Raw genomic sequence first — 19671 nt, 5'->3', positions numbered from 1 at the left:
ATTTGTATCTCTTTTACAGATGGGGAAACTGAGGCTCAGAGAGTTTAAATGTCAGAGATAGGATCTTGACCCAAGTTTCACAAACTTTTTACACAAAATACATTGATTGAAGTGAAAAGTTGACAAAACAGGCAATTCTCTAAAAGTCAAAAGCCATTTTGTTCTGAAAAATAAAAAAATTCTCCAAATCAGTAATAATTAGAGAAATGCACATTAAAGTCATTCTAAACTTCCACTTCACACCCAGTAGATTGGAAAAGTTGATAAAAGAAAATAATAAAGACACAATGATGTACTATTACTGGAACTATGAATTGGTCTGGTCCTTCTGGAGATCAATTTATATTGAGCCCCAGAGTCACTATATTCTGCATACCTTTTGACCTGGAGATATATGAAAGGGATGGATTTAGAGAAACCTGGGAAAACATATGAAGTGACAAAGTGAAATGAGCAAAATCAGAAGAACGATTAAAAAACAAACAATTCTGAGAGACCTAATGTCTCTGATCAATGCAATGACCAGTCCTGATTCAGAGGACTGATGATGATCTATATTACCCACCTCCTGACAGTCAAAATCCAAAATAAGTCAGTCCTTTTTTTCTTTGCAAATGTGAGGATTTATTTTACTTGACTACATATATGTTACAATAGTTTTCTTCTATTAAATGATTCATGGGAAAGGGTGGGAGGAAGAGAAAATAAATGTTTTTTTATTGAAAAATAAAGCAAAATGAAAAAAATTAAGTCATTCCTTAAATCAAGTCTAAATTTGCTTCAGTGTAATTTCTGTCCACTTCTCATAGTTCCTCTCTTTGACAAGTATATCTTTTCCAGGTGATAACCCTTCAGATATGTAAAAGACTCATATTTTCCCTAAGCATTCTCTTCTCTGGGCTAAATATCTCCAGCTCCAATATGGCATAACTCCAAAGTCTTTCACTTCACTGATTGCCTCTGTGTACTCTCCATACTATAATTGTCTTCCTTAAATGGCGCCTACAACTGAGCATAGTACCATATGTGGTTTGATTAGATAGGAGTGTTGTAGGACTATCATCTCCCTAATCATGGTTACTATGTCTCTCTGCTATAGGGAGTTATTGGGCTTGGGGGGATACGAACTGATGCACAGTGTGTACTTAAATGTATGGAAGCATCTTCTAATGGGCTTCTACTGTACTTTACAACCCATATTGTGTCTTTTGTATACAACATTACGCCTAAGTTTGAATGGCTCTTACAGCTGATGGAGTTTAAATCCAGTCTTTTAATTATTGTCCAGCATCCAGCTGAACAAATGGCCCAGGTCTCCTGGGAACCCTTTCCCAAAACACCTGCCACTATTACTGGCAGAGATTTGAGAAAACAACTGTTTAAGTCCTTCTTGACGTTAATAAGGCTGGGGAGTTGTCAGGAGACCTTAAATGCTTGTAGACTCTCTAGAAACTTAGTCTTTCTAGTTTTTATTCATGTGTTTGGTGGTGGAGTTGAGAATTTTCATGAAGAAGAGCTGGAAATGAGTTAGTAATCCCTAGAGGTCATTCACTGTTCCATAGAAGCTTGGGGGGGTCCATGAGCATTCTTGTGGGATTATATAAATATTGAATGTTCTCCCCCAGGGTTGTAAAAATTAAGGCATAACCTCTCTCAGGATTCTGTGGAGGGAAATGTGGTCTTCCTCAGGGCTAGGAGGAAGGGATATATGGCCAAGGAAACACTGAGCATCTCTCTTCTCCAGGTCTCTCCCCAATTACTATGGCAAGGACTGCCAAAATAGATATGAATGCCACCCTCCACCTCCTGAATTTTTGTGTGAGTGGTATCATAAGGTAAGAACTCTTCTCAAGTAGACATATTTATTTCACAGTTTGCAAGCAGTAAGAGGACTCTTTTTAAGTATTTGGTATAAAAGTGGAAAGCAGTTTGTAAGAAACCAGGCATAGACCAACATCTCATACTGTGTGCTATGATCAGGTCAAAGTAGGTAAATTATTTAAATATAAATAGTGATATCATAAGTAAATTAGGGGAATAAGAAAAATATACCTCTCAGATCTATGGATAATGGAAGAGTCTATGACCAAACAAGAGATAGAGAGAATCACAGGAAGTAAAACGGATAATTGAAATTAAAGTTTTTACATAAACAGAATTAATGGTATCAAAATTAGAAGGAAAACTGGAAAATGGGGGGGAATTTTACAGCAGTTTTTTTGAATAAAGGCCTCATTTCTCAAATATATAGTAGATTTGTCAAATTTATAAAAAATGAGCCATTCCCCAATTAATAAATGGTCAAAAGATATGAATAAGAAGTTTTTAGAAGATAAAATCAAAATGATCAATAATAGTCATGAAAAAATGCTCCGAATTACTACTGATTAGAGGAATGCAAATTAAAACAACTTTGAGATACTATCTCACAGCTATGCTATTGGCTGACGTTACATAAAAGGAAAATAACTAATGCTGGAGGGAATGTAGGGGGAAAAATGGGACACTAATGCACTGTTGGTGGAGTTACAAACTAGTTCTGGAGAACAATTTGGAATGATGCCCAAAGGGCTATAAAACTGTGCATACCCTTTGATCGAGAAAATCACTACTAACTCTATATCCCAAAGAGATCATAAAAAAGGGAAAAGGACCCACATGTACAAAAATATTTATAGCTGCTTCTTCTGTGGTAGCCAAGAATTGGAAATTGGAGGGATGCCGATGCCTATCCACTGGAGAATGGCTGAACAAGTTGTGGCATGTGGTTGTGACGGAAAACCATTGTGCTCCAAGAAATAACAAGTAGGATGGTTTGAGAAAACCTGGGAAGACACTGATGCAAAGTGAAATGAGCAGAACCAGCAGAACATTGTACACGGTAACAGCAACATTGTGCTGTGATCAGCTGTGAATGATTTAAGACAAGACAATAACCTAAGATTGAGCAAGACAATGTTACAAGACAATTCTAAAGGACCCATGATGAAAAATGCTTACTACCTTGAGAGAGAAAACTGATGAATTCCGACTATAGATCAAAGCATACTTTTTTCACTTTCTGTATCTTTCTTGTTTTTGTGTCTGTGTGTGGCCATATTATAACATGACTAATGTGGAAATATGTTTTGTATGACCTCACTTGCCTAAACAAAATTAAATTGCTTGCTTTTTCAAGGAGAGGTGAGGGGCAGGAGGGAGGAAGGGAATGTGGGATTCAAAATTTTAGAAAATGAATTCAAAATTTTTTACATATAATTAGGAAATATTTAAGGAAATAAAATATTTTTTTAAAAAAATTAACTATTTGGGCTAAGAGGCACAATATTTAAAAAGATATCACTGGTTTTTGGGCATGAGGAATGAAAGAAATGCCTGAAATTGCAAACTTCTCTAGGACAAAGAATACAACAGTTAAGAAGTCAAGAGTTTATGTCAGAAGAGTGAACTTTTTTTTCAGAGTCCAGAACATTTGGTGTCTTTGGTATCACATTCGCCTACTCAATGAAGTTCCCCAACTCAGTCTGTCATCCTTCTCCTCTTCTTCTCCCCACTACCTTGGCTGAGAAAGGCATGACAGTGACTAGAGTTTAAAATTGCACTAAGACATTTGGGATACCCAAGACTTCACGGTGCATTTGAGATTCTTGTGACCTGATGGTCCAAGATCTGCAAATTACTCTTTTCCTTCCTTAAAACTAAACTGTGGAGAGAACATCCTTGACCTAATGAAAACTATTTGGCAGAGGACAGAGATAGTAAAGAGGCAATGAATTCTAGAGTCAAGGTATATGGTAACAAAAGCAGGATAGGATATTAGGGATTGGGATGAAGCAATTTTTTATAGGGAGTCCCCAGTGAGAAAGGCCCTCAGCCAATGCAGCCTAGCATCTGTTCTATAATTTAGTATTTGAGAGATTAAGTGACTACAGAGCCAGTATGTGTCAGAATTCAGATTTGAACTCAGGTCTTCCTACTGCAAAAAATGACTCTCTATCCATTCCACCCCATTGCCTCTTAAGGCAGGACATTGAACTTCAGATTGTTTAGTGGTTAAGTGAACAGACAGATGAGAGACTGGAGTCAGTGATTCAGATAGCTGGAATATTTAGAATTTATTGGGAAGACTCCAGTATCCAGGACAGATTTCCCCTTGGGACAGATCTGATTACCCAGAGTCAAAGGGATGGTCTGGGAAGATTCCTTACAGAAGCCATGTGTTCAGGATACAAACACAGCACATATTATATACTCAATAAATACTTGGGATCACAGATCTAAACTGGAAAGAACCATAGAAGCACCTCCTTCACCCCCTCATTTGACACATGAGGCGATAGAGGCCTGGAAGATTAAGTAATTTGCCTAAAGTGGCAGAGGTAATAAATGTCAGGGAGGGGGAAATTTGAACGCAGATCCTCTGCCTTCAGGGTCAGTGCTTTTTCCATGATACCACACACTTCCAGTTATTCGACTAAATTGTACTTTACAGTCTTGGACATTTAGAGAAGATTTGGTTTATGTATTATAAAAGGGCTATTAAGCTTGCTAGAAACTCAATGTTCTCCAGACCAGTGATGATTCACTACTATCTACACAGTGACATTTCATGGAGTAAACCTATGTGTTCTCTGAGAAAACTGCTAGTCAAGTCAGTTTTTTCCCTCCTAACTGAAAAAAAAGGGCCTGTTCTGAAAATTCATTCACATACTTAAAACAACAGATCTTCATGCCTGCCTGCCCAGTCAGGAGCCATCCCATTACACCAAAGGGATATAGTAACAAGTAAGGCTTGCTTGGCATCATATCCAACAGCAGCAACAACATTGTCCCTCCATTGCCAAAAAAGTGTTATTAGAGATTCGTTGGGCACAGTATATCTGTGTCCCACTTTCCTTCATCTTTAAAATGTAAATGAGAACATGTCTATTGCCTACTTAGCAGTGTTGTTGTGAAGGAGGTGCTTGTACAATGTTCTGTATCTGGGGTTCTTAACGTGCTGTCTATGAACTTTTAAAAAATATACTTTAATAACCATTTCATTATAATTGGTTTCCTTTATAATCCTATGTACCCTATACATTTAAAAAATTTTATACTGAGAAGAGGTTCATAGGCTTTACCAGACTGCCAAATGGGCATGTGAAATAGAAGAAGGGTTAAGAACCCCTGCTTTATATAAAGGCAAAGTGATATTATCAATCAAAAGGAGCCTTTGTTACTCTGAAACTCCTTGCTACTGAGCCTTGGCATCATTTCACATAATTGTGTAAAAACTGCTTTACCTCTTCTCCAGTACCTTTTTTATGAACTAGCAGAGGAAGAAGCCATCTATCTTAGGAGTAAAGCATTTAATTATGTCAGAATTAGAAAGTAAGGAAAATCAAGTAATAGAACGATTCCCCATACACCCGAAGGAATACAATCTCCCACAGGTTACCAGACAAGCTGAAACACTTCCTAGACAAGTCATTCTCTCAGGTAAGGAAGGGTTGTGGTGTAACAAGAATATCTCTCAGCTACATCTCCCCAAACCAGTTGCACCTCACTGGTACTCCACTCTGCCTTTGAAGCCCCTATGGTTTGATAGGCTGTTGCCACCATCTACTGGAGCTGTCATCTGCTCCTGTGGTTTCTTTTTCCTTGTGTTACTCTCTGTGAGACTGTCCTGGGTCAATATATCTGGGGGCTAGTAAACACGTTTTCAGTGCTTTTGTTAACAAGGCCTACTTATTGGCTATTATTCATGTATCTATTCTGCCTTTTTAAAAACTTGACTCACTGTTTCCCCTCTCTCAACAGAAAGTCCTCTAGCTCTCTTACTTGAATTAGGGCAAATGAAATCTCTCAACTCCCATGACACCCCTGAAGCTTGTACTATTTTTTGTACATGAACTTAGATTAGACTCAAGGACAAACTTCGCAACAACGCAAAGGGACAAACAGAGCTGCCAACTTTGGCCCTGTACTACTTCCGCTGGGCAAAAGGGTCCTGTCCCCTTTATGATTGTTTAGGTTAACTAGGGTGTTCTTTAAGTTGCAAATACCCTTAGGAATGTTGTTGGTTTTTTTTTGTTGGTTTTGGAACAGCGTCAATGACATCACAAGGTGAAGTCTTAACTTGGGCATGAATTGGATTTAAGTGAGGAAGAGTTGTACAAAGTTCTAAGCTTTACTCTCTCTTCTAGTCATCAAAATACAGTGAAAAGACAAAAGTCAAGATGATTGGTGATGGCCTGGGATGCTGCAGATGACTTTGTCATCTTAGATGTCTGACCAAGCTCTAAGTGCTCCACAGAACCTACTTTAGTCACCTTTGTGGCTGTTGAAACAAATTAATCTCATCTGCCAGTTCTGCCAGGGAAAGTCTTCATATGCTTGAGGCATCCCCCACCTCACTGATGGGTTTGAACTTGTCAGTTACCCTCAACCTGGTTTAACCTGTTTATTGAGACAGAGATGATCTTACTTGGATGTGCCTGCTATAGTTTCTGGGAGCCCCAGGTAAGAGATGGGTGATAGGTAGACACCAAAGGTGGATGAACAGCCCTGAAAAGTGTTCAGGAAACCCTCACACTAGAAGTGCTAGTCCTCCATTAATAGCCTATGCATTAAGAGGGGGGTAATTCTCTTGTTCACGTCTTTGTGGGAACTAGTTTAATCCAATCTCATTTCACTGCTTAGCTGTGATGAGCTGAAGGGTAAGTCTGAGAGTGAATGGGAAGTATGGCATAGGGGGAGTGTTCTACTAGTGGTTTGGGAGAAACCAGAAAAATATGAAAGCATTTCATATATTAGGAATGGGGAAAAGGAGCAAAAGAGATAAAAAGGGGGGACTATAAGAGATAGGAAAGAAGTCCATAAATGGAGACTGGTCTTTCTCATCAATATTTGGGGAAAGCTATATGTTATGTCATGGGACAGCTAATAGGTATTGGCCAACAATTCTTAACATTATTCTTTGGAGTGCCACAGTGAAAGCAAAAAGGACACTTGATTTCAGAACAGAAGGAGTGTTCCAAGGTGGGTTGGATCAAAGGTGACCAAGATACATGAATTTATGACTTTCCGAATCCTTTCAAGGCTTCTTAGGAACCTTGCTAAGTCTAAGTTTTAAGAACATTCAAATTTTTACACTTCATTTGGCCCTTGGAGAGTCAAGTCAACAAGCATTTATTAAGTGCTTTCCAAGTGTAGGCACACTACTAAATGCTGGAAAACTTAATGCATAGAACAAACTATGGTTGAAAATGTAGAGTTTATAAAGGCTAACTGAGAACTGTCCTCAGCTGGAACTTGGGTCTGGGTTTGGAGAGTGCCTCATTCCCAGCTTTATCAGGAGAGGCTTCTCTCCTCACCCTCCATTTAGTAGTTTATTGATATTCTAAGTATGAGATCATCTTATGACCAGCTAGGGAGGGATGGGAGGCTAGGGACATGATGGGAGAGACTGAATTATATAGATTTTGACATTCTTATTATAAATGAGACCATAAGTAAGATGAAAGTCACAGTTAAGTGGAAAGATGGCTCATTGGTTCTCCTTGAAGAGGAAAATAAAAGAATTAGTAGAATTTGGTTTTATGTGCTCAAAGGCACCAAAAAAGAGCATCTTAGAAAAATTGTGATCGTCTTGTAGTGATGATAAGTATTTGCAAAAAAGACTACCATGAAAATAATTGAAGCTTTTGCATCTGTTACAGAGGCTGAAAAAGGAGAGAAATTGTGTGAACCCTGAAGCCTTAGAAGAATGAAATAAGCATGTGCTTTGATAGTTCAAGGTAAAGATAGGTGATAATGGAGAAAAACATAATAGAAAATGTATCAGAAAAAGAAGTAAGAAAGGCCAAAGTCTTATAAAGACTTCACATAAGCCTCTCACTTCTATTTCTTGAATATTTCTTCAAGAAAAGAGGTGGTAGATACCAGACATGGTGAGCACCAAAAAATGAGAGAGAGAGAGAGAGAGAGAGAGAGAGAGAGAGAGAGAGAGAGAGAGAGAGAGAGAGAAAGAGAGCGAGAAGGGGAGAGAGAGAGAGAGAGAGAGAGAGAGAGAGAGAGAGAGAGAGAGAGAGAGAGAGAGAGAATGGCTATATTTACGAGACAGGAAACAATTTGTTACTGATGTAGGAATCATTCATATATCAGCTCTCTGTGAACAGCAAGACTACTAACTTGCTAGGGGAAAAGACAAAATTCCTAGAAAACTGAAAGAAAGAAAAAATGAGAAAAAAACCAGCAGGGCAGTTAGAGCAGTTAGATGATGTAGTAGATAGAGTGCTGGGCCTGAAGTTGGGAAGACTCATCTTCTTGAGTTCAGTTCTAGTCTCAGGTACTTCCTAACTGTCTGAACAAGTCATTTAATTCCATTTGTCTCAGTTTCTTCATCTGTAAAATGAGCTGGCGAAGGAAATGACAAATCACTCCAGTATCTTTGAAAAACAAAACCCCACAAAGAGTCACGAAGAATAGGACATGACTGAAACGACTGAACAACAGTAATAAAATACTGACCTATTCAAACAAGCTATTGATAATGAAATATGGGTAATGGATGGAAGAATGGACATAGAAACAGACTATACTAATTTCATAGAGAAGTTTAGCTATTATAAATACAAATGTTGTTAATGAGAAGACCAAAAGATCTTAAAAACAGCAAAGAGTTTAAGTGGCAAACACTTTACCATCTTGCAAAGTGGCAACTGAAAGCAACACTGGTTTAAAATATGAAATAATTTATAAAACCTTACAGAGAGTGATGATAGAGAATTGTAAGCAGAATGGTCCCATAAAACAAACAGAAGCAGTAGAGGGCAGAATCAGTTTAATGGAGATTTAACAAGAGATCCAACTCATACAGAAGACATTTAAGGAAGAAAATGAAAGGACAATAATCAGAAGAAAATGGAAAAGATCCATTAAGATTTTTCTGGTAAACTTTTTTCACCATCAAGAATAGCAGAGCTATCACATTTGGACACTAATGTCACAATTCTGAATATTCTGGAGGTTCAAATGATGCTGAAGAAACAAAGATGTGAAAAACAGTTTAGGGCAAATGAAAAGGTAATAGATCTGTGCTGGGTGCTCAAGGTATCTGAAAGAGGGGATGATATCAGAGGTGTGAAAAAACTTCTGATTTTTATTAATACTGAGAAAGACAATCAGAAAATGATCAACAGCTACTAACTTACATACTTTCACATCTGTATATCAAATGCAATCATCTATATAGCAAATGAGATAAGGTGCTTTGGAAATTTTAAAGTGTTATATAAATGCTAGTTTTCATTATTATTATTACACATATCAACAGGCTGGTGCTTGCCTATATATTCCAGAGTAGATCATATCTTTATTAGCACATAGTTGTTTTAAATATGTATGGAATAGAAAGCCCCATTTTGTTTCTTATTTATTGATAAATCCAATTCAGATTTGATATTGGATCTTGTCTGTTGATATATCCAGTTCAAAATTGAAGAGGAATTTCCTGTGGATAGTGAGTTCCTCATTCTATTGCTTTGAGGTGATTTTATATTTTTATGAGTTTCTACTTTTTAAATCAACTTTCAGGTTATTTATGTCCTTTTTTGTTTTTCTATATACATGTTTTTAGGGATATAACTTTTCCTGTGGATTTCTTCAGCAAAGTCCCAGAAATTTGGGTATGTCATTTTACCTTATAATTTTCTTTTATTTAATTGTCAATTGTTTCTATGATTTGCTTTTGCCTCCCCTTTTATCTAGCATTTAATTATTATGTCTCCATTTGGATCTGTGTTGTGTTCTTTGATTATTATTTTTATTGAATTATGGTTCATAAAGCATATATTTACTTGTACTATCTCTGTACTCTAATTTTTATAAATTTTTATAAAAGTTCCACATGATGCTGAGAGATAAGTACATTCTTTTTTTTTAATTTATATATTTAACTTTTAACATTCATTTTCACAAAATTTTTGGGTTCCAAATTTTCTCCTCATTTCTCCCCTCCCCCACCCCAAAACGCTGAGCATTCTAATTGCCCCATCACCAATCTGCCCTTTCTTCTAACAACCCTCCCTTCCCTTGTCCCCATCTTCTCTTTTGTCTTGTAGGGCCAGATAACTTTCTATACCCCATTATCTGTATTTCTTATTTCCTAGTAGCAAGAACAATACTCGACAATTGTTCCTAAAACTTTGACTTCCAACTTCTCTTCATCCCTCCCTCTCTACCCATTCCCTTTGGGAAGGCAAGCAATTCAATATAGGCCATATCTGTGTAGTTTTGCAAATGACTTCCATAATAGTCATGTTGTGTAAAACTAACTATATTTCCCTCCATCCTATCCTGCCCCCCATTGCTTCTATTCTCCTTTTGGATCCTGTCCCTCCCCAAGAGTGTTGACTTCAAATTACTCCCTCCTCCCACTGCCCTCCCTTCCATCAGCCCCCTCCACCCTGCTTATCCCCTTCTCCCCCACTTTCCTGTGTTGTAAGGTAGGTTTTCATACCAAAATGAGTGTGCATTTTATTCCTTCCTTTAGTCAAATGTGATGAGAGTAAGCTTCATGTTTTTCTCTCACCTCCCCTCTTTTTCCCTCCACTGAAAAGTCTTTTGCTTGCCTCTTTTATGAGAGATAATTTGTCCCATTCCATTACTCCCTTTCTCCTCCCAATATATTTCTCTCTCACTGCTTAATTTCATTTTTTTAAGATATGATCCCATCCTATTCAATTCACCCTGTGCTCTGTGTGTGTGTGTGTGTGTGTGTGTGTGTGTGTGTGTGTAATCCCACCAACTACCCAGATACTGAAAAGTTTCAAGAGTTACAAATATTGTCTTTCCATGTAAGAATGTAAACAGTTCAACTTTAGTAAGTCCCTTATGACTTCTCTTTGCTGTTTACCTTTTCATGCTTCTCTTGATTCTTGTGTTTGAAAGTCAAATTTTCTTTTCAGCTCTGGTCTTTTCATCAAGAATGCTTGAAAGTCCTCTATTTCATTGCAAGACCATTTTTTCCCCTGAAGTATTATACTCAGTTTTGCTGGGTAGGTGATTCTTGGTTTTAGGCCAAGACACCAATAAACCGAACAAGGTAGCAGCCTTATGAATTTACAGTAGGGAATTCTAATTCCTGATATGCTTGCTCACTACCAGTAGCCCTCACATTCTGGCAGGGCACATATAACCTGACTCACCCTCTTGCTTGGGAATCTGCTCAGCAATTTCTCTACTGTCAAGCTCACCTGTCTCTTTATATATCTTAGCCTAGATAGTCTACTGGTGTTTCACAGATATGAGCCAAGGAACACTAAAGTCTCTGGAAAATTAAGAATAACTGTTTTTTAAAAGTAACTCAACAGTCATTTATTAAATGCTTATTATGTGCCAGGCACTGTGCAAAATGCTGGGATAGAAAGAAAGGAAAAATATGGTCTCTACCCTCAAGAAGCTCCAATTCTAATAAGGACAATAACATGTAAATAATTACGTATGCACAAAGCAGAAGGTTAATATAAGGTCTCCCAAATGTCTCATTGTAGTTTTAAGCCTTAATAGCATTTAAGTTTTAAACTTCCATAGCTTAAAACTGTCCTAAGATTACTAGGACATCCAGAGGAGGATAATCCCAAAAGAAAGCTACTAGCCATGGCAGGAGGTGATGGGGGAGGAACTCAGAAACGCCTCTTACAGAAAGTGAGATTTGAGCTGAGTCAGAAGGTGGAGGTGAGAAGGAAGAGTATTCCAGTCACAGAGTCAAGAGATGGAGTATCCTAGGAGAGGAATAGCACAGCACAGTGGTTGGAAAGGTAGAAAGAGGCCAGGTTCTGAAGCACCTCAAACATCTTCCAGAGGGTTCTTGGTGAGTAGGAGTAAACTGCAACATATAGCAGAGAAAGGACTTTGAAGAGTAACTGAAATAAAGAATGCTAGCAGGAAAATGTAGGAGCAAAAAAGAAAATGGGACAGTCTTACAGTTAAGAGAGGGGGATCACAAGTGTCAGTCAATCAACTAGCATTTATTAAGTGCTTACTGTATTCTAGGCACTGTCCTAGGTACTGGGAATCCAAAGAAAGACAAAAACCAGTCCCTTATCTCAGGAAGCGTATTATGGTCATAGTTTATCCTTTGTCCATCATCATCAGGAAGATGATGCTATGACTTGCAAGTGAATTGGATTTAAGTGAGGGAGGGTGCAAAGTCACCAGCTTTATTTTCTTCTCCAGACTCATCTGAGTCCAGTGGCCAGATATAGATCAGGACCACTGGAGATGGCCCAGTCAAGAAGCTGATAGTCTAATGAGGAAGACAATATGTAAAGACCTATGCACCAAGAAGATAGATACAAGATAAATTAGAGATAATCTATAGATAGAAATTTCCATTGGTGTCCTCTCAGGATTAGGAGAAAGTGAGAGAGAAGGCTTCTAGCATATTGTCTGTACCCCTACTGGTGATTATATGGGAAGACTTGAGCAAGAGCCTTTAAAGGCTAGGGAAGGCCAGGATGAGTTGTGATCTTCATGGTTGGAAGGACCATCTAAATGGATGAGATCACGAAACCAACTGAGTACTTGAGATCTGAGGACAAAGAGCTATCCCCTTAACTCATAAATTGAGGCCTTTAAACTCAAGGAGCAGTTGGGTGCCCCAGTGAGTGAGTTAGGAATCAAGAAGACTTGAGTTCAAATCCCAAATCCAGCCTCGGTAGCTTTATGACCCTGGGCACATCACTAACTTCTGACTTCCTCAGTTTCCTCCATTGTTAAATGAGGATGATAATAATTGTACTCATCTCACAGGGTTTTAGTAGTATAATAATCACTTAATAAACATTTTCTTCTTCCCTTCCCGTAAAGAATGTAATTGGGAAGATGAGATCTGATCCACATAATTGATTAAATGAAGGGGGTTTTCATGGGAAAGAAAGTGTGTTTCCTTATATCTCTGAAACCACACCATATAAACCAGGAGTTCTTCATTTATTTTATGTTATGTGCCCATTTAGCAGTCTGATGAAGCTTATAGATTGATCCCTTCAGAGAACAGCACTTTTAAATGTATAATACAAAAAATTACAAAGGAAACCAATTATATTGAAATACAATTGTTAAAATATTGATTAAAACAAGTATTCAGTCAACATCATCATCTTCACTAACATTTTTACTGTATGCCAGGTACTGTACGAAACCTTTTACAAAAGTTATCTCAATTGATCCTCATTAGCATATGACATCACTGACTTTGTGGAAGTGATTATTTCCTGTATAGTGGCATGTAGAGGATTAGAAGATATGGTAGAAGGTAAGCAAGGTTCAGTAGTAGAAGAGGGTCTTGTTGTTTCCGTAGCCACATGCACCAAGATGGCATGCCTAAAATAGATCTTCAAGGCCTTGCAAGTGCCCCATCCTAATCCCCAAAGAAAGGGGTTTCCTTCCTTCTGGCTGCTCTTATTGCCATCCCTCACATTTCTAAGTACTCGGAAGCTGTAACAGTAAGCATCCTGACATATACGAGGGGCCTCCTATCACAGGTTCTTGGATCTGCTTTTCTAAAAGAAAAGGCAACTTTTGAGGGGTCAACAATCACTTTAATCAAACACATGTAGCATTCATTTAGTTCAGGCAAAAAAGTCAGCACCCTGAACTTCAGAGAAAATTCAGAGAAATCCAAATCAATGAACATGCTTCCAACTATCTAACATAAGTAATACATACATCATAGATCAACAGACAGATCCAACTGTCTGACCATTACATGCATACATAGTTATCAGAGAGGGAAGCACCAACATCTGGGTTTTCAAAGCCACAGGGCTGCTTAGCAGCTTCCCAGAGTCTCACCTGGCACACAAAGCTTCTTCCAAAAACTAAGCTCCAAAGTAAAACCTCACCCTCAGAGTATTTATACATTTTTGGGGGTCCAGAGGACATCACAACCCTTGAGAACCAGTGCCTCATTAGAAATTTAACAAAAGGTGTGGGCCTTCCCATAAATCTTCCCAGGTCCATTAATGGGTAGGGAGGATCTTCCCATTAAGAATCAAAATTATATTAACAATAACCAACTGATAATGCAAAAATGAATTATCAATACAGAAGTCTTCCCCTCTTCACCCCCAACACCTTAGCCTTTGAAGTCTCTGGGACCTTACTCATCTCCTTCCTAGAGATACCGGGAATTTGAAAGATATTACTCACACAAAGAGAGGTATATGCAATTTCACAGATATCACTGGAAATTGGTAGAACACAACTCATAACATTAATAGAAGACCATTACATCTTATACAAAAGGAAATGATTAGACTCCAAAAAGGGTCAGTAGAGTAATACTGCATATCAACATTGTGGAAATCTATGAACCTGAAGGAAGATACATTAGATGAGGGTCAAAAGAGGGAGAAATAAAAGCAATATTGTTGTAAGGAAATAGAGCATTTATTAGGCACTCATTGTGCACCAGAAAATGTGTTAAGATCTTTGGACATAAATATAATAAAGTAGGAGAGTCCCTGATCTCAGAAAGGTTATATTCTAATGGGGAAGGTCTATACATAAAAGGGAACTAGAAAGAGATGAGTTGTGGTAGCGGTGGTAAGGAATTAATGTGGAGGCCTGGTTATTTTGTTGGAAGTTTTGTGGCAAGATAAGGAAAAAACTCTTCTATACATTACAGCTTGCCCAGTCAGAAGGAGGAAATGGATAATGACTCCCAGATGCAGCTGGTGTAGAAGCATGATATAATTGAAATTATGCATTTCAGCTGTATGGATAACTACTAAAGGTCTTTTTCAGAACTGGAATAGTTCACTTTGGACAAATAGTATGCACAGCAAAGTCTACAGATGATGAAATGCCAGGTCATTCCTTGTTTCCGGGATATTTCAGCCACATGCTTCTCTTACTAGCGGTCTGACCCAAAACTTCCCAGGCATTTATTCTGCTTCTGAGCATGATTAGTTTGCAATATTTCCCCAGAGAGAAGTCAGAAGCAAGTTTAAAGTATAGATATCTGAGGAGGGGGAGGAGGGAATTTTAACTTTCCTACAAAGATGAAATAACTACTAGTATTCTGGAAATGATTAAGAAGGCACCAAACTTGGGACAGCAGCTTAAAATATCCAATGCAATGGAATGCTAGATTCTTCTCCTCAAAGTAGATTTAGGATTAAATTGTTAAGTAAAGAAGAGCTGAGGAAGCAGAATCATAGTCCTAATGAATGAATAAGAATTTTAAGCACCTGCTATGTACCTGGCAGTAGGAATATAACCAGTCAGTGAAAAAACATTTATTAAGTGCCAATTGCCTGTGAAACCTGGACAGTCTACCAACACCATGTCAGGAAAATGAATTGCTTCCATTTGAATTGTTTTATGAAGATTCTGAAGACCACCTGGCAAGATAAAGTCCCAGACACTAAAGTCCTTTCTTGTGCTGAATTGCCAAATATTCAAACTCTACTGCAGAGAACACAGGTCCCATGGGCTGGGCACATTGTTCAAATGCCAAGTAGACGTTTGCCTAAAATATTGTTATGGAGGACTCACATAAGCCAGGCACTCATGTGGTGGTTAGAAGAAGCGATAAAAGGAAAGTCTCGAGGTCTCTCTGAAGAATTTTGGAATCAATTGTGAGATGTAGGAGACACCAGTATAGGAATGCCCAGCATGGTACGCCCACATCAAAGAAGGAGCTATGCTCTATGAGTGAAGCAGAATTGCAATAGCTCAAAAGAACCGTGAGATGCACACATTTAGAGAATCCATCCCAAATGTTCATATGGACTATTTGTGCTCAACCTGTGGTAGAGACTTCTGGATTCATATTGGTCTGATCAACCACAGTTGGACAAACTGTACTTTGACTCCAACGTAGTGATGTCATTTTGGTCCTCTTCAAGAATAAAGGACAGCAACCAACTTGTTACACATCAATTGCTATGAGCCTGGCATTGTGCTAAGTGCAGGGAAACAAATATATATGTATGTATGTATGTATGTATGTATGTATGTATGTATGTTTGCATACATATTTATGTCAAATATATGTCATATGTTTATGTGGTGTGCATGTATATATGTATATGTACATATACATACATACACATATATGGATATATAATCTCTACCCTCAAGGAGTTTACACTTTAATGGATGAAAACAATGCAAAACAAAAGAAAGCTGAAAAGCTTTGGGGCACGGGAAGTTGTGGGGTTAGAGTTCTGAAGGAAGCTATCTGACTTGGGAGGACATGAAAAAAAGTCAGAGAAGTCTTAAAATAGTGCATCAGGTGAGAAATAAGATGCTCTGACTTAGGCTCTCTCCTTAAATGAAGATTTGGGAGTTCATGGCTCCTCCCTCCAGTCGGAGGGGCAGAGGGTAGTGATGAATACCAAGGTGGATAGGATCTTGCAGGATAATGAGGTTTTCCCAATAATGAGTTTCCAGGAGCATGGAGTCAAAGGAGTCCCAAAATTAAGTGACCAGAGGAGAAATGAGGAGGGTTCACAAGTACATGTGTGTACAAATACAAAGAATGCAAGAATTCTAACTTGCAAAGAGCTCACAGCAATTTAGACCTGAATAATGTAACATTGCCTTCCTCCTGCTGCTCCCTAAGATAGTACTGACCCCAGTGCATTCCTGCCATTCTTCAGTCTTACAGGTACAAGATCAGACTTGCTGATGGCGTGTTTGTGGAATAAAGGGCTTTAACAATTTGGCCGAGGAAGAAGGGAAAGATGAAACGAGATGACCAAGGCACCTCAAATACTGCCAAGATGTTCCCAGAAGGAGAGGTGGCAGTGAATAGCCTGACTGAGAGATGTTGGGGGCCTCCCATACCCCATACTGACTGCCACATACAAGAGTTTTAAGATGAAAAATCCAGATTAGAGGCTCCATTAGGCAAAGCATGAACTTCAATCTAGCAAATATTCAAGACCCCCCCAGGACCCCAACAAGGGGCTCTGGGCTCACATGGAGTTGGGCTCATGTTGGGGAGGTCTGACCCCTAAAAGAGTTACTTTCCCGCTCTGATTCTACCCTACACTGGAGGAACTCCAGATACATTTCTAAACTAAAGTTTAGCTATGACTTTTGTCTGAAGTCTCCCCAAAATGTGTGGAACAGGCAGTTGTGTGTTTGTAAATGTTTAACAATAAGCTCTATGGGGACAGGGGGAAATGTATGTACTGTGGACTTTATGAACATTTTCTCCATCACTTTCTTAGCTTTAGACAATCCACAAAATAATCAATCATGTCGTGATTTCTGTTGTTCTTCAGTCATTTCAGACATGTCTGATTCTTCATGACCCTATTTAGGGTTTTCTTGGCAAAGATTCTGGAGTGGTCTGCCATTTCCTTCTCCAGCTCATTTTACAGATGAGGGAACTGAGACAAACAGGGTTAAGTGATTTGGCTACCTAGTAAGTGTCTGAGTTCAGATTTGAACTCAAGTCTTACTGTGGTGCTCTATCCACTGTGCCATCTAGTTGTCCTGATTTGTAGAATTTGCCTGTTTCTGAGGTACTAACACCTAAAATCTAACAATTTGCTGTACCACTGTGGTTTGAGCTGGCTCCAGCACAAGTGAGTCCCTTAAAGAAATGGTATTCAGCTTACAATATGAGTATCCTATCTATTTCCTCCACCATGGAATGGAATAACAAAATGGAATGGAATGGGAAAATATTTCTTGGCCCCTTATCTATTTGCCAAGAGCTGTAAGTGATATACATTTTTAAAAAGAGAGAGTTCCTGCTCCCATGGGGTTCACGATCTGATTAGAGAGGACAACACACATAAGAAAGTGCCGCAGCAGGAAAGATCAAAAACCAAGATGGTCCTAGAGTGTGACAACAGTTTGGAGGAGAAGAAAGATGTGAGGCAAGATAAGTCCCCCAACCTATCCCCACCCTTGGAAATGCTGAAAAGTCCTTTTCTCCTGCTTGCTGGAAGTTCAAGGGAGATTGAAATCTGGAAAACAGCCCCAAAAGAGGAGAGTAGAATCATTTCCACAGCTCATCTAGTCCACAGAGAAGTGGTATAGTTCCCATTGACAACAGTCCATCTCTTTGGCAGACTGTTGCTCAGCTCTGGTCACTGAGGACCAACCTGGAGCTCCTTGTGTTGTCCAAGAAAGATGCAATGCATATGCCCAGCTCCATAGGAGGTACCCCAGTCCAGTAAATCAGTATTTTCCATGATTACTCCTCCTACATGTCTTTTAAGTGCTTACCATGGTTAAGATGCTGTCCAAGGCTCTGGGAATAAAAAGACAAAAAAATGCACCTGCCTTCAAGGGCTTCCAGTCTACTGACATTGGGGGGGGAGGGGGGAGGAGGAATACAGCATGTTCACTAATACAAAGCCATTTCAGGAGGAAAAGAATATTAAGAGAGGTTTGTTGGGGCCACAGACAGAACACAATGACAAATGAACCCATAACAGAAAGCTATACCATTGGAATGACTTGTCATCCTACCCTTTTTCTATTTCAGGTTTTCTCTGAGTGTAAGTGCTTTGAAATCCCTGGACAAAAAGTTTCCAGTGAGCTCTCTGCATTGCAGTATAACATTTGCATGTGACCAACTGTTTGGGAAGAGGGGAATATATCCCCACAGTTAAAATCTGCAGTAAATCTTTATCTTCAGTGGCTCGAATTCAAGGCTCTTAATAATCTGGCTTCAATTTACCAACTTAACCTTCTCTGACTCTATCTCATCCTACATAGATTCTGAACTCCTAGGCTGAACTTTTTTCATATGTAGAGATCCTCTCCCTGGATACTGTCTTTTGTTTTCTAATCAGTAGAATGGAAGCTCTTCAGAGGCAAGCATTGTTTCTTTCTGTCTTTGGAATCAACTGTGAGGCATAGAAGAGTGGCACAGCATGGCATACCTGCATCAAAGAAGACTCTATACTCTATGAGTGAAATAGAATTCCAGCAGCTCAAAAGAAACATGAGATGCGCAAATTTTTGTGGTAGAACCTTTGAAGTTCGTATTGATCTGATCAGCCGCAGTCAGATACACTGTACCTTGACCCCAACATAGTGATGTCATTATGGTCCTCTTCAAGAATGAAGAACAAGAACCACCAAACACCTAGTATGCTCATAGTAAATGGATATTCACCTCCCATCTACCTCTTTGCCCTGCAGCTATCATAGTCTGTAGCATTTATGGGAACATGTGTTTGTCTAGATGGCTCTTGAGGCCCTAGATGCCTCCTGCCTTTCTACTTCCTTCCCTGACCTCATATTACATGCTCAATAAATGTTGATTGTGTTGAATCAAATTGAATTAAATCGAATCTCAAACCTTTGTTTCTATTGTTTCCCCTGCCTAGTATAAGCCAAATCTTACTCATTCTTCAACACTGCTCGAATCAGCTCTTCTCCTGAATGCTTGCTCTTACTCACAATGCATGCTCCTTTCACTAAATCCTAACAGAGGGTTATCACATATTGTCCTGCAACATTATCTCATTCCTTCAATTAGATTATAAGTTCCTTGAGGGCAAGAGCTTACATGTTGTATTCCTCAAGGGGCCTAACTCTATCCTTCACATAGACTAGGTGCTCAAGAAATAGTATTAGATTTACTTGAACTGATTCATTGACCATTGAATTGGGAAAGAGCAGAATTTGTAGTTTTGGCTAAAG

The 19671-nt window shown here is 38.7% G+C and overlaps 1 long non-coding RNA gene across 1 annotated transcript in view; it reads left to right on the top strand.

Annotated features, from left to right (window-relative positions):
• Positions 1-19323, top strand: part of LOC140521062 (uncharacterized) — a 51786-nt gene extending 32463 nt beyond the window's left edge. The window contains exons 2-4 of the long non-coding RNA XR_011972772.1: positions 7704-7781; positions 9623-9671; positions 18506-19323. This is a non-coding gene — a long non-coding RNA (uncharacterized lncRNA). The remainder of the gene's footprint in view (positions 1-7703; positions 7782-9622; positions 9672-18505) is intronic.
• Positions 19324-19671: the final 348 nt, after the last annotated feature.

Source organism: Notamacropus eugenii, chromosome 1, assembly GCF_028372415.1.
Source record: "Notamacropus eugenii isolate mMacEug1 chromosome 1, mMacEug1.pri_v2, whole genome shotgun sequence".
NCBI classification, from domain to species: domain Eukaryota; kingdom Metazoa; phylum Chordata; class Mammalia; order Diprotodontia; family Macropodidae; genus Notamacropus; species Notamacropus eugenii.
The sequence above is the reverse complement of the archived record's forward strand: the minus strand, read 5'-3'. Positions and strand labels throughout refer to the sequence as shown.